Source organism: Leucopleurus acutus (genome assembly GCF_964270905.1).
Source record: "Leucopleurus acutus genome assembly, chromosome: 7".
NCBI classification, from domain to species: domain Eukaryota; kingdom Metazoa; phylum Chordata; class Mammalia; order Artiodactyla; family Delphinidae; genus Leucopleurus; species Leucopleurus acutus.
Genome location: NC_139150.1, coordinates 103,238,609 through 103,244,608, shown reverse-complemented (window position 1 = coordinate 103,244,608; position 6,000 = coordinate 103,238,609). Strand labels below are relative to the sequence as shown.

At 48.1% G+C, this 6,000-nt stretch overlaps 1 pseudogene across 1 annotated transcript in view; it reads right to left on the bottom strand.

The window, feature by feature from the left end:
* Positions 1-4,550: 4,550 nt before the first annotated feature.
* The window catches only part of LOC309963839 (glycerol-3-phosphate phosphatase-like), a 39,675-nt pseudogene continuing 38,225 nt past the window's right edge, over positions 4,551-6,000 (bottom strand). The window contains exon 2 of the transcript in view: positions 4,551-5,450. The product of the transcript in view is annotated as a glycerol-3-phosphate phosphatase-like (transcript). The remainder of the gene's footprint in view (positions 5,451-6,000) is intronic.

The following is a 6,000-nucleotide window of genomic DNA, read 5'->3' as shown; positions in this document are numbered from 1 at the left end:
AAAGAGGAGCAAACCCTCTCACATAAAAGAGAAAGGGGAAAATGTTGCTTGGCAGTTTTCCCCAGAGGCTAAAACATGAGTGACAGTATATACCCAAATCTCTGCTCCTTATAAGGAAAAATACAGTTGGACTTGAAGATATAGGATAAGGGCAAAGGTTGAGAAGGTAGGGTCTAAACAGCCAACAATCAGACAGCTCTTAAGCAAAGTTCTTGGTATTGTTCCATGCAATAAAGAGAGGGGATTTTAAACTTCAGCAGCATGGAGGTGAAGTTCAGCCAGGAGCCGGGACAAAGGCATAGACGGCTCTCTGTTGCCATCCAGTGGATAAGCCCTGCGTGATCTCGAGACTCTTCGCTGAACCAGTGCAGAAACTTCAGCCTGCATGAGATCATGTTATCTCCTCCAAAAAATTACTAAAGCTTCCAGAATGTCCCTCTCCTTCCTCCAGTCCTCCCACCTCCCTCATTAGCTGCCTTTGTTTATCTTTGAGATAAAGGGATCTTGGCTGGCCGCTCCTTGTTGACTGAAAAACTCAATACTCAAAAAAAAAAAAAAACACCCAGCTTTTGTGGCACATGAACCAAATCTGCAGTTCCCCTAATTAGTTTAAAAGATGGGAAAGAGGAGTGTGGAGAGAGAATAAATGAGAACCAGGGAGAAAGTGTGAGTCTGGCTTCAGCTGAGCGCCAAACGGTAAATAAGCCCTTTTATGGACTCATTTGGTCGCAGCCCTACAAAGGCTTCTAATTGAGGGAGGAAGCAGACAAAAAGGCAGTTTTAAGTGACATTCGATTCTTCCTGAGGAATGCTAAGGTTTGTCATTGATCTGGAGAGGAGATAATGGGGATTCTCAAGTCACTCTTTAAACCAGGAATGGAGTGTTTAGTTCAAATTGTGCTGGAATTTTTGTTTCAAGCACATACCTGGTTTTTCCCTCAGTGGGTCTCCCATCCTCCAGTTTATGCTCTGATGCAGCCGGTACAAGCCCAGGGGCCAGGGGTCTGTCTTTCTAAACCGACGGGTCCCCTGGAGGCGTGAGAGCCTCAGTATATATTTCAGGTAGTTTCAAACTGCATATCTAAACGCTAGGTTTCACTGGAGTCCCACAAATGTTTGATTCAAGTATCTTTAAAAATTACTTTTACCTAAGAAAACAGTAAACTACACTGTCAAGTGCCTCAATATTGAATGTTAACACATCAGAACACCAATAAGTTAACTTGGGTGCCTGGACTTTTTACGAAACCTAGGCCCATGTGCATCTCCTCATGTACAACTGTGCACGAATGTTCCTTTTGCATGCGCTGGCCGGCGCAGGCCAAGTCGGGCCAGGCTCACGCACATCTGCTGGGAGGATGAGCTCTCCCAGTGTGTGATAAGCTGTATAGTAACCAGTAAAGAGATGACAAGACATGTGATAACAGCACATTACAAAGAGTCTCAGCATTTATTCTACATTTTGGATGCTTTTTATTTAACATCTCTTTGTGATAAATGATATTAACAGATGTTAAATATTGGTAGTCATTCAACTTTTTTTTTTTTTTAAAGAATCCAACTATTCCTCTTTTGGGCTTTGAATCAATTTGTTTGAAGAGTATCTAGAGACTGCAGTATGAGCTCATTTAAAACTGTTACCATTTGCAAATACTTATCTGTATGAATTAGAATTTTCCCATTACTGTTCTACCGAATAAAACAAATATTATATTAATAAAGCCAGGATAACATTTATCAGCTGAATTCATTAACAAATACAACAGTAGATTTCTATTGTCTGAAAAGTGTATACAAAAGAACATAAGCGGGCTTCCCTGGTGGCGCACTGGTTGAGAGTCCGCCTGCCGATGCAGGGGACACGGGTTCGTGCCCCGGTCAGGGAAGATCCCACATGCCGTGCAGCGGCTAGGCCTGTGAGCCATGGCCGCTGAGCCTGCGCATCCGGAGCCTGTGCTCCGCAACGGGAGAGGCCACGACAGTGAGAGGCCCACATACCGCAAAAAAAAAAAAAAAAAGAACATAAGCTTTGGAGTCTGTTATGGGCTGAATTATATTCCCCAAAATTCACATGTTGAAGTCATAATACCCAGTAGCTTAGGCTATAACCATATTTGGAGATAAAGTCTCTAAAGAAGTGATTAAATTAAAATGAGATGATTAAGGTGGGTCTTAATCCAATTTGGACCTGTGACTCTCTAAGAAGAGGGGATTTGGACACACAAGGAGACACCAGGGATGTGTATGGACAGAGGAGAGTCGGTGTTAAAACAGCCGCAGGAGAAGGCAGCCGTCTACAAGCCAAGGAGAGAGGCCTTAGAAGAAACCAAACCTGCCAACACCTTGATCTCAGACTTCTAACCTCCACATCCGTGAAAAGATAAACACCTATTGTTTAATACCCAGTCTGTGGTATTTTGTTATGGCAGCCCCAGCAAACTAATACAGAGTCTAAAACAATTAGGTCCGAAATTTCCCATTCTACTACATACTACCTGTGTGGTCTTTTAAAAAAAAAAACAACTTATAGAAATATAATTTACATATCCTAGAATGTATCTATTTGAAGTATACAATTCAATGACCGTTTAGTATATTTACAGAGTTGTGCAACCATCACCACAATACATGTGTAATCATGAGAAAGAGAGCTAACGTCTCTGGGCCTTAATTTCTTCATCTGTAAAATGGGGCTAATACCTTTTGCATGGCTGTGTTTCAAGAATTTAACGACACAACAAAAACATTGGGCACGTGTGTCTGTTTCCTTCCTTCTTTGATCATTCTTAAGACTTGGTGCCCTTCCACCCTAACCCAACTGAGTCTCAAATCCTTGTTGCCTGCCGGACCCAACTTTCTTGTCAAGGCTCCAGGACTTGCAAAACTTGGCACATAACACCCCTCACACCTACTTACTACCTCCTGCCCTATGGGTATAATAGTTAACTTTGGGTCCCTGTGTGGTAGGCAGCCACTAAGACGGCCACCAATGATCCCCGCCTCCTGGTATTCACGTCCTTGTGCAGTCTCCTCCCCTTTAATGGCCCTAGTGACTCACTTCTAATGAACGGAATACAGCAGAAATGATGGGATGTCACTTCTGAGATGAGGTGACAAAGAGCCTGTGGCATCCACTCTGGCTCTCTCGTTTACCCACTCATTCTGAGGGAGGTGAGCTGCCATGTTGAGAATTGCCAAATAGAGACCATGTGACAGGGAACTTGTGCCTGTGGCAGCAGCCAGTGGGGACCCGAGCCCTGCCAACAGCCATGGACATGAGCTTGGACGCAGACCCTTCCCCAGGCAAGCCTTGATGACCACAGCCATGACCAACAGCTTCACGGCAGCCTTCTGAGAGACCCCAAGTCAGAGGTCCCCAGCTAAGCTGCACCAGGATTCCTGACTCACAGAAACTTCGAGATGATAAATGTTTGATGTTTTAAGCTGCTTAAAGGGATAATGTGTTACACAGCAATAGATAACCAATACACCCATCTTCCAGTACTCCAGAAGAAAGAGAGCCAAGATCAGGCTGACTACTTCGGAACAGCTCCTCCTCTGCTCAGTGCCCAACACACTGTCAACGGCCAAGTAACTAACAATTAACATCAGCCCACACTTGGCCTCTAAAAATTTGCTAAAATGGCAGTTGCTTCTGCCCATTACCTCCTCGTCCCATGCTCTGCAAAAAGCACAGCAGTTCCTCTGTGCCCGTCTCCTGGAAGTGCCTTACTACCCTTCCTACCCTGGAATTCCGTTGGGGTTGCCTTGTGACCTCAGCTCTCTCATGGGCTGAAAAAGAAGTTATGATTTTAGAGGCTACCCAGCTTTTTCTCATTGTTAGAGCAGAAGCAGTGTTCTCTTGGGGTTTTCTACGTCTTGAGTAGAAGTGGAATCCCAGACCATGTTTGAATTTTGATCTCTCTCTTCCTTTCCTTCTGATCAGATGCTGTGACACAGGCTCCAGAAAGCCCACATGACCAAGACAAGGAGGCCTGGATTTATTCTTTGAGTCCCAGGTCTGCAGCTGACTGGACCCACCTATTCCATTAACCCCTAAGAGCAGATATGCCTACTGACCTGGAGACAAGAGAAGAGGCTGCCCTAGCAATGGGATTTGAAGACCATCAAGGAGGACCTTCACTCATTGCTTGAACTTCCCACCATCAAAGCCAGTGATGAGTTTGGTAACAAATCTGTTGAAGGTAGGCTAACACAGGAAAAAACAATAAACCTGGGTGTTCGAGATTTGAGCTTCTTGCCCAGTTATTCACCAATTGGGCAATCTGTCTTGGGCAATTCACTTCAATTATCTGTGAATCCGTTTTCTTATCTATTAAAGAAGAACCTAAATGATATGACAATATAAAAATGAAATTCCAAATGATCAGAGACTTCTTTTCTCTGATGTGCATTTGTATTACTCTGGGCTTCTTCAGAAGAGCCCACTGTTATGTTGGGCTCTAAGCAAACCAATTAAGCTTTAGGGAAGGTTAAGGAGAAGTGCAGTAACTATTATTCTTAGCACGTTTCCCATTCCTTTTTTTTTTTTAATCTTTTATCACATCCCCTAGAGTGGAGACTTCCCAATGAGGGTCAGGATGGTCTGCAGACCACAAGTGACGCCCAGAAGGATGTCTGTGTCCAGGCAACCACCTACCATGACGGTGCACTCCCGGTGGATGCCACACTCCTGGAACCCGCAGTGGCGGATGAAGCGGCCGGGCTTGGGGCCGGGCGGTGTCTCCATGGCTCGGACGAGACAGCCCAGCCGGTACCCGCGAGGAAGCGGCTGTGCTCAAGTGGGAGCCGGTGGTCCAAGTCGGTGCTCACGAGCAGGCGGCATGGCTGCTGCAGGAAGCGTACGGCCTTGGGGAGCTTCATGGAGCTGAAGGGCTGGTAGAAGCCCATCTCAACGGCACACACCTTGGGCTCGGGCGGCGCGTACAGCCAGGCACCGGGGCGGTTCACCCTGCAGCGGCTCGGGCCCCATGCCCTCGGCCTCCAGCTCCGAGCCCAGGGCTGCGCTGCCCAGCATGTAGGCCTTGGGCCCGGCGCGCCGGCCCGGCGCTGCAGCAGGTGGAGCGCTGTGCAGTAGGCCGGGCCGAGGACTACATGCTGGGTCCTTTCGGCCGAAGGACTACATGCTGGGTCCTTTCGGCCGAGGCCCGCAGGGCGGCCGAAGCCCAGGCGCCGCAGCTCCGCGGCACAGGCCTCGCGGGGCTCGCTGCTCTTGTTGGTGATGAAGCCAAGACGCTCGCCCGCCTGCAGCGCCGTCAAGAGGCTCGGCGAGCAGGACGCCGCAGTCTCGCTGCGCCCGAGCGCGCCGTCGCCGTCGGACAGCAGCGTTTCCACGTCATCCAGCGACGCCTCAGCCAGCTCGGCGCTCAGCACCACGCAGCCGCCGTTGCCGCTTCCGGCCTCTGCCTCCTGCTTCCCTGACACACCAGCTGCAGGAGTGGACGCGGGACGTAGACCTGGCCGATGTCAGTGCTTTAATCCTCAGGAAGCAATCTTTGAGACATAGGAAAGACGTTTTCTTCGATTATCGTAAAGATTCTGGAGAAGGTAGTGGTCCTTGGTTTTTGCTAAGCTAGGAGGATGTGCGTTGGGGAATTCTGGCCACCACGTGGAGAAACGCTTTCTGCAGGATGAAGCCAAGACAAGGAAAGGGGGAAGGGAGGGAGGGCGAGGTCTCTGGGGGGGCCATGTTCCCGTTCCAGTTTCTCAGACTCTGATCACTGCAGCTATTCTTTAGATTCTGTGAGCAAACCTAGCGCCCTTCCCAGGTATGTGAATGCACGAAAAGAGCGGCTTTGAGTTGAGTTTCAATTACTTGCAACTCGAACAATCCTGATAAATACAGGGACGGTGTGGAGGTAATGAAAACAAGCCCTGCACGACGGGGCACAGAACAAAGGGCTTTGGGCTAAGGTGATGGACTCTTCAAGGCAGAGAATCCAGGGGACGCAGGTAGAACATCCAACTCGATTCCTTTCC